Genomic DNA, 9,476 nt, shown 5'->3' with positions numbered 1-9,476 from the left:
GAATAAATACGGTACCAGAACCAAGCCGGGCAACACTCACCAGCGTCCACCATAAAATAATGCACATGTACTCATAATGGCGCCTCATCCTGTCTGTTGTTTGGGCAGGAATAAAAAGCACATGTTCTGAATACAACAAGCTGTTCATATACAGTCATCGACTAAAATAATCAAGCTAGAAGGAGTTTTCGGAATCGAATGAAACTTTCTCTGTGTGATTGTAACATTGATGTAAGTGATTACAATATCAGAGCAAAAGGAGAATTTATTGCGGAAAGCTGAACCCTTGAAGGGAGGCTCTGCTACCCTGTTGTACCATCTCTAGCTTGGATACACGATGAAATACGGGAGGGCATGGAGGCTCTAGTACTCTGTTGTACCGCCTCTAGCTTGGATACAAGATGAAATACGGGAGGGCATGGAGGCTCTAGTACCCTGTTGTACTGCCTCTAGCTTGGGCACAAGATGTGATATGAGCGGGCATGGAGGCTCTAGTACCCTGTTGTACTGCCTCTAGCTTGGGCACAAGATGTGATATGAGCGGGCATGGAGGCTCTAGTGCCCTGTTGTACCGCCTCTAGCTTGGATACAAGATGAAATACGGGAGGGCATGGAGGCTCTAGTACTCTGTTGTACCGCCTCTAGCTTGGGCACAAGATGTGATATGAGCGGGCATGGAGGCTCTAGTACCCTGTTGTACTGCCTCTAGCTTGGGCACAAGATGTGATATGAGCGGGCATGGAGGCTCTAGTGCCCTGTTGTACCGCCTCTAGCTTGGATACAAGATGAAATACGGGAGGGCATGGAGGCTCTAGTACCCTGTTGTACTGCCTCTAGCTTGGGCACAAGATGTGATATGAGTGGGCATGGAGGCTCTAGTGCCCTGTTGTACCACCTCTAGCTTGGATACAAGATGAAATACGGGAGGGCATGGAGGCTCTAATACCCTGTTTTACCGCCTCTAGCTGGGATACAAGCTCTGATATGGTGGGCATGGGGGCTCTAGTACCCTGTTGTATCATCTCTAGTTTGGATATAAAATGTCATACAGGTGTGCATGGAGGCTCTAGTGCCCTGTTATACCGCCTCTAGCTTGGATACAAGATGTGATACAGGTGGGCATAGAGGCTCTAGTGCTCTGCTATACCACCTCTAGCTTGAATACAAGATATGATATGGGTGGGTATGGGGGCTCTAGTATCCTGTTGTACAGTCTCTAGTTTGGATACAAGATGTGATTCGGGCAGGAATGGAGGCTTTACTACCCTGTTGTACTGCCTCTAGCTTGGACACGAGATGTGATAAGGGTGGGCATAGAGGCTCTAGTAACCTGTTGTACCACCTCTAGCTTGGATACAATATGTGATAAGGGTGGGCATGGAGACTCTAGTATCCTGTTGGACCACCTCTAGCTTGGATGTAAGATGTGATAGAGTTGGGCATTGAGTTATACAGATTTTTTATGGTATCCTGCGGCATATCGCATCACATTTGCTGTTACTGAGCCTCTTGATCATCCAAACTCATTGGCTGTCAAAGTTGCCAAGCCAGATGGTCCCAAATATTAATCTGGTGACCGGGTAGCCACAGAAGTGTGACAATGTTGTGGGGGCATTCCTGTGACCCCCTTGTGCGTGCGGCCGAGCATTATCCTGCTGGAAAAATACAGATGTATAACTTATACCAGCTATACATATCTAATTATATACTGGAGATATGAGGTCTCTCTGGCCTATCTTTTGGCTTGCCCTTGCATCGCATCTCCCATTGATTTCAATGGGGCCAGCGGCATCATCGTACCACGTGCTAGGCGCACGAAAACGATGGGAGAAACTCTGCGATCCCCCGCTGTGGCTGTCAGCCGTGGTGGAATATCACTACGTCCCCGGAGTGATGCGAGACGTTTTTGATACAAAAATGCCTGTCATCCACGGTGAATTCATATATTGGTGAGCGCAAAGATTCGTGGCCCAATATCGCACTCGCCCATGTGAAATAAGCCTAAGGGGCTACAAACAAGTATTCATGTAGTCCAGAAAATGAGTCATGTTTGGAAAGCTTATGCCAAGGGGCTAGATCATGTATGTAAATTGGTTTTGCTGCTGTAGGCAGTACGGTTTAGGTATGGGTACAGCGAAGGGGCATAACTATAGGTGATGCGGTTACACCCAGACCCAGGAGTCTTAGGGGGCCCATAAGGCCTGTCTTATCCATATAGGGAGCCCAGTAGTATGAATAAACCATTATAGTTGGGGGCCCTGTTACAGGTTTTGTAATGGGGCCCAGAAGCTTCAAGTTACACCTCTGGGTACAGGTACAGATGAGTGGTGGCCCCGAGCTGAACTTTTACACCCGGGTCCCTGAGCATTTAGTTATGCCGCTGTCTGTGACCCCCTTGTGTGTGCGGCCGAGCATTATCCCGTTGCCTCTTGGAAGCCGCCATGAGAGGAACACATGTGGCTGCAGGATGTCCTGAACATATCGCTGAGCTGTCATTGCCCCTCGTACCACTACTAGGGGTGACCGACTGTCGTATGTGATGGCCCCCAGACCATCAGACCAGAAGGGGCCAATGTTGCTCCATAGCAAAGGCAGGATTGAGGCGCTCACCCCAAGGTCTCCAGACATGGACATGGCCAGCGTCAGCGCCCAAACTAAACTGGGATTCATCACAGAAGACAACCCGGTTCCACTCCATAGCGTCCAGTTTTATCATTCATGACACCACTGCAAACGGAGGCGACGGTGGGTGTCAGAGGCAGAACATGTAATGATTGCTATGAGACCAAATGTCCTTCAGCCAAGCGGCTGGATATGGTTCCGGCAGATACCAGAATGTAATGATGACACCCCCTGACTCTGGATGGCAGACAACGAAACAGTTGGAGCTGCTTGTGCGATGCTCCTCTCTACTGCTGGTCTGTTGGGGGCCTGAGCCCGCTCACCTTGTGTGCCCTCACACATCCACTGGTCCCCACACCTCCTAACAGTCTGGTCAGAACAGCCCGGTGGGGGACAATTTCTCACTATGACCATCCAGCTTCTCACATCCGAATAGTGCGCCTCTCTCAGACTCTGGTAACGGAGGGAAATCTCTTCTCTGTGTCGTAGAGCGCAGACGACCAAGAAGAGTTCCACTATACACAAGGAGCCTCCCGAGAGCCTCTTATAGGCCAAGGGGGGAACCACTTTTAGGGCCTCCGGTGAGAAGACCGTTCCTCTAATCACACCACAACCCTTATCCTTTGCATATCTGCCTGAGATGGAACTGCATGCCGAGTCTTGCAACAAATTGACAACAACTTCTACGTGTTGGGTTTTCTTTACAAACAGTGTGTACAGGGGTCAGATAAACAGCATATACCTATTATTATATATACTGTATCTGTTAGTATCCGCACATGTAGCACGGGCAGGACACGTGACCACGTGCTGGGGATCAGATTAACGTCGAGCTCCACACATTCCGCCCGGCCCGGCCCCTCCCTCCTGTCACACACGTGGGCGGGTGGAGGGAGATGGCTCGAGAACAGAACGCGATTGGTCCGCCGGTGAGTGATGTGACCAATCAGCTGAAACCTGTCCGAACGTCACACGGCAGCGATTTACATAAAAGGCCGGGAGGGGGCGCGGTCTCGGTCTCAGCTGGTGTTTGTAGCAGGTGGGTGACCCGGGTTGTCGCGCGGGCATTTGGTGGATTTAAATCCCTGTACGGGTGGTCTTGGCGCTGTGTTCACCTAGCTGCTGCCCCTGTGGTGGTCGGGGAGGCAATGGTGCTGATGCAGGAAGGGGGGGCGGATGAGTGAGGCCGGGCTGTTGGGCTAGCATTACATCATCCTGCAGGGCCGGGGATTCTCCGGGTTCTCCTTTTTCTTAAAGGGTCCCGAGGTTTTTTTTGTGCTGCATGGCGTAGTGTGGATGACGGAGGGGTCACGATGTGCCTGCGGCAGGGGCTAGGTCTTTGTCACGTGATCATGTGACAGCTGTGCGGTGTCCCTTATAGTCCTATCTATAGATGTCGGGAGTCCTAAACGATCTAGTCGGGGTCACCTACATCTAGTACTAGGGGTCCACATAAGGGGCAATCTACAAGCAACCAGGAATGATGTGGTGCAGAAGATCTGAATAGCTGCGGGGAGTTTGTCATTCGGGGAGCTATTATGGCAGGTTTTTTTCTGTAGAAGGCCAATTGAATGATGATTTATCACCAGACAAGCAGTGAATGGAGGTGGCTGGCTGAGATGATACCTGGCCCACTCTGCCTGCATTCATTAAGAAATGATCGTTTCTTAAAAACAGAAGAATGATGATTGCTGGGCCAGCTATCGGGCACTTCAGATAGTTTTTCTGTGCAAAAGGGTCTTTATGGGTTATCTCAATCTGTTCAGGCTTTCCCTTTTTTTTATTTATTTTTAAGGCAAAGAAATGGAATCAGGGGTTTTGTCATTTATAAAGTTTAAATATATATATATATATATATATATATATATATATATATATATATATATATATATATATGTATATATATATATTTATATATTTTTTTTGCCTATTCCTCTGCAGGCGGTCTTCTTACTAGATCTTCACCTCCTTGGTCTTCTCCTGGCTCCTTCAGTCCCGACGGGGTCATGTCACCTCCAGCAGTCCGGATCCTGTTCTTCCTGTGATGTACTGTGCATTGCTGGCATTCTGCTTCCAGCAGGGCAGTGTGCGGCAAGTCACTAGTGACGCAGCATTCACTGCCTAGCCGAATGCTCGGCAGCATGCTTTAGCGTGACTGCGCATGTGTAATGGTGAGATCGCGCATGTGCGCTAAAGCAAACTACCCGAGTTTCAGGCTTCCCTGCTAGGAAGTGAACGTTGCATCACTCAGTGTTCACTGCCCTGCAGGAAGTGAACTGCTAATAGACGCTCCAAAACAGGAAGATCAGGCCTGCTGGAGGGTTATGACCCAGGGGACTGGAGGAGCCGGAAGATCGGCAAGGTGATCTGGTAAGTAGACTGCCTGGGGAGGAATAGAAGAAAAATCTATATCAATACTTGTCTAATAACCCTTTTTAAGTGGTTCTGGATTTTTCCACTGGTGTCAATATTGTTTTTCTTTAAAAAAATATTCCATTCATCTTCTGTTAGGTATCCCCCCCCCCCCCCCCTTTTTTTTTTTAACAGAACAAATGGCACTAGTCTGTGCCTCTTGTTCCATTAAAAAAGAACCCAAAAATGGAAGAGATTGAAAGCCTACACACAGGCTCAACGCAGGAGTGAGTGAGCCCTTAAAGGGATATTCTGGCAATTGGCTTAAGTTTTCACCCATCCAATGGGAACCTGACTATTTGCCCCCCTTCTGGTCACTGCTATATTGCAGCACTGACTCGAGTGAATGGTGTTTTGGCCGTACATGTGCAGTGCCGTTCCATTCATTTCAATGAGGCTGATTGAAATAGTGTACTTGGCAATTTTCCTTAGCCTCATTGAAACAAATGGAGCAGCACGACACGTGCGGCTAGTGCTCCATTCAAAGTGATGCCCCTTTGATTGGAGGCACAACCAGAAGTGGGGCAAATGGATCGAAAGTCTTAATCACTTGTGGTCCAGTCTTCACCAATTGCTAGAACTAGCCAGCTTAAGCGCTCATCCAGGTGCTCAGTGCTTACTGTCTGAAGATCATCCCATAGACTCTTGAGTAGTGAATGCAGTTGCATGAACACTTAAGGGTTATTTCACATCTGCACTGAGGATTTTGCTTTTCTGTTTCCCTATGGGAGCAGGAAAGGAGTCCTCACTGCTGAACTCTTCTGTCTTTGGATGGAACTGAACAGTGCCGAGTGGACCCTTATTGACTATAATGGGGTCTGCCCTCTTTCATTGGCTTCTCTTCCAGCCAGAAACCTGCTGCACACTGAGGGGTGAAAACCCCAAAGCAGTCTGTCTGTAGATGGTGATCTATTCCTCCTGGAGAAGATTCTCACTTCAGCTTATATTCCCAGTCATTGTTAAAAGATCAGACATTGACTTGCAGGAATGCTGCCTTCCAACAGGTGATGCTACAAAGGCATTGTTCCATCTGTTTTCCTGAAGCAAATCTGTAGTCAATTTGTCTAAATTGATCTGCACCAAGAAAAAGTGCAACCTACATCAGATTTCTGGTGTAACACCACTAATATGCCCCATCGTGTCTGACTGCTTCATCTAGGATGATTGTAACAGGACCAAGTTTAAGCATGTTGTGCCAGCTTTTTAGATCTGTCTTTTGCTAGGTTGACAGGCAGTGTAAGGGTTAACTCACATCAGCAGTTCTCTCTGGAGCTTCAGTTGCTGACTTCTGCTAAAGTACAGGATGAACTGGTGCTGCATATGGCATAACTTCATCCTGTTAAATCAGTCAAAATGCTAGATGGCTAGCTGGAAACAGAGCAGACCCCATTACAGTCGGTGACCTCTACTCAGATCTGTCATATGATGGTTCTATTTGTTCTGGTTTTGCGTTCTTCCTGCTCCATGAATGGAGTAAACGGAATGAGAATACTTAGCACTAATGTAAAGGAGTCTTAAGCCGTTGGGGCTTAGGTGCGATTAGTACTAATCGTGTATATACCACAAGCCGCAATGTAGTCTCAACTTGTGGTTCTTCAGCTGTTGGAAAACTCCCAGTATTTGCTAACTGCAGGAAAGCTGCAGGTTGGAGACCACTGGACATTTTTAGAGCCCTCTTACATGGAACGATTTCGTTTATATCGTAGCATTGTGAAAATGAATGATAATTCAGTGTAAATATGGTTAACAATTGAACAATAACTTGTTTGCTTATTGTTCGTTCACTTCAAGAAGGCATCAAAATTGTTTGCCGCTTGCCAGTTGTTTGTGAAGGCAGTCATTCACCAACTAGACTCCCAGACAGACCAGCGATCAGCTGAACTACAAAATGAAGAATAGATTTAAAAGGGGATCTGTGTGTAAATGGGCATCGTTTGAAAGCAAATGTGTAAAAGGGTCCTTAGGCTGCCTGTCCATGGATGTAGAGATATCCCGCGGGAGACGCCACCCCGAAGCAGGTGAGAGCTGATGGGCTCAGTGTGGAGAGCTATCTGACAGATGGGCTCACCATGGCAAATTGCAGCCCGCCGGCCCTGTGCGTTCCATAGCAACACTATGGAAAGCTTCAGATAGAGTGATTTGTGGCAAATCATTGCCTGTGGACAAGAGCCCTTGGCCCCTGACTGCGCTGTGAATCTGCATGTAATACTTAATCTAAGGCCGCCTGCACAAGAATGGGTCGGATTCCGCATGCAAGAGCCCTCAGTATGATCCGGCTCTGGCAGGCTGGCGTCCCCGTGTAACTGTTCTGTCTTCCCTTCTGTACTGCGAATGGTCCGAACAGCTCGCCGTCTGACATGTGCAGTACAGACTTTTCCCCCTAAACTCCTGCTTTTCCCGCATCATTGCCTATCAATGACATGGAATCCACGACCTTTCCGCAGTGTTAATTACAGAATGGCCATGGGGGGGAATGGCTTCCATTGACTTTAATGGAAGCTGCCTGTAAGTGGAAAGTCACTGTCCACTTGTGTGAGTGGAAATGCAGATGCTCTATTGGTTTGATTTGGTGTGCAATGCCATGGATCGTCCATGCAGGAGTGATTGCTGATTTCATGATTCAAACCTGGTCATGTATGAGGCCTAAGTCTTGAATATTACTACTCAGATTTGTGACTTGCAGATTTTTTTTTCATGTGTATGAGTCGGTAGAATTAGTCCAGAACTGTAGTGTACGCTTGTACATACTCTTGTACCGTTTATCATCAAGGCTAAGCTCACATCTGCTCTACGGATTCCATTTTCCTGCTCCACTAGGGAATCCCCTGGATGAGCAGATCATCTCATAACAGAACCACTGTGCCAAAAAGACCCTATTGCCTATAATGGGGTCCGTTTGGTCCCTGCACCTGTGATATTTTTACCTAACGGAAGTCCTGTATGCATTATTGCTGCAGTCAGCATTTCATGCCGGGTCTGTGCCAGAAGTTGTGGGAGCCTCCAACACATGTGACTAGAGCCTTGGGCAGTTGTGACTACAGCTTGTGTGGCACATGTGGCTCGGTCTATGAGCAGGGTTGTTCATGGCTCGTCCTGCATATTGATGCAGCAATACTTGATGACTGCATTAATTATGTTTTATGTAACAAAACTATGCAGTTCTAAGCCGGCAGGTTCTAGCATGCCTCAGCCTAACTAGTAAATGTCTTGGTGACTAGACTCTGCAGTTCATATTTTGGTGTGGGGGTAATAAAGGGTTGTGGATCTTCTGTTATGTCGGTGTAGTTACCCCAAGTGTCTAAAAATCACTGCTGTAAAGCATAGTCGTTGTTGTACTCTGGCAATATAGAAAACACACTCTGCCTGTTCACCGTTTCATTGAGCATCTCTGGTCATGCTCGGGTCACTTGTTATTACCTGGTTACACTTGACGGAGGACGCTCTGATTGTGTGATGCTCTGATTTGCTGTACTTCAGAAATCTATAGGGTTGAAGGAAGATCATAAATAAGGTAGCACCCAATATCCTAGTTATCCTTGATGGAGAACTCGGTGTTCCTCATCAGAGGCATAACTTGAAGCTTCTGGGCCCTGGTACAAAATCTGTAACAGGCCTCCAAGTATAATACTTTATTCATCATACTGAGCTCCCTAAATGGAGAAGAGGCCTGATGGGCCCCCTAAGGCCCATGAGCCCGAGTGCAACCACATCCCCTGCATCCACTATAGTTATGCCCCTGTTCATCCTTCTGCTGGACCATGTGCACACTTGCATCACATTCGCTTATGATTCTCAATGTTTGGGAAGGAGCCTGGAAGTGCAATGAAGAATGTAGGTAGACTCGGACCGGTGCTGTGTAATCTCAGATTGGTGTAAAGCTAAATCCTGCTTTCCAGTTGTGAGTTATGTGAAACCAGTAACTTTAAAGGAGCTGTCCAGGGAGGGAAGACCAGTCTAACAGTGACAACCTCCACTTCTGGCCTGGTTGTGACACCTGATCATGTGGTATGGATCTTCTGTTGCCCATGATGTCATCACAGGGAGCTGGCTGTTTGGCTCCCTTCAATAATTTAACCAGCCCCTTCTGTCATGGCCAATGGATACAGGAAGGAGCTGTTTCAATAAGCCAAATGGCCAACCTCTGCAATGACATGAGCAATGAAACTGCCATACCATGTGACCAGGTGCGAGAACCAGGTCAGAAGTGGAGATTCTGACACCACTGGACCAGGTAGGAATAGTCCATCCTTGGACAAGCCCTTTAATTCTTATAGATTAATTCTAGATGCCAACCATACAAGTGTTCACAAATGGCTTAATACTTAAAGGAGTTTTCTGGGACTTGACTATTAATGAACTATCAGGATAAGTCATCATTCGTTGATTGGCAGGGATCTGCTGCTCTGGATCCCTGGTGATCAGCTGTTAAAGCCTGCCATCAG

At 47.4% G+C, this 9,476-nt stretch overlaps 1 protein-coding gene across 1 annotated transcript in view; it reads left to right on the top strand.

The window, feature by feature from the left end:
- The first annotated feature begins 3,621 nt into the window (after positions 1-3,621).
- Positions 3,622-9,476, top strand: part of OAT (ornithine aminotransferase) — a 29,623-nt gene continuing 23,768 nt past the window's right edge. The window contains exon 1 of the mRNA XM_066601167.1: positions 3,622-3,661. The gene's annotated coding sequence lies outside the window, so the exon portion shown is untranslated. The remainder of the gene's footprint in view (positions 3,662-9,476) is intronic.

The sequence above is a fragment of the Eleutherodactylus coqui genome, chromosome 4 (genome assembly GCF_035609145.1).
Source record: "Eleutherodactylus coqui strain aEleCoq1 chromosome 4, aEleCoq1.hap1, whole genome shotgun sequence".
Lineage (NCBI taxonomy): Eukaryota > Metazoa > Chordata > Amphibia > Anura > Eleutherodactylidae > Eleutherodactylus > Eleutherodactylus coqui.
This window is presented reverse-complemented; position numbering and strand designations above follow the sequence as displayed.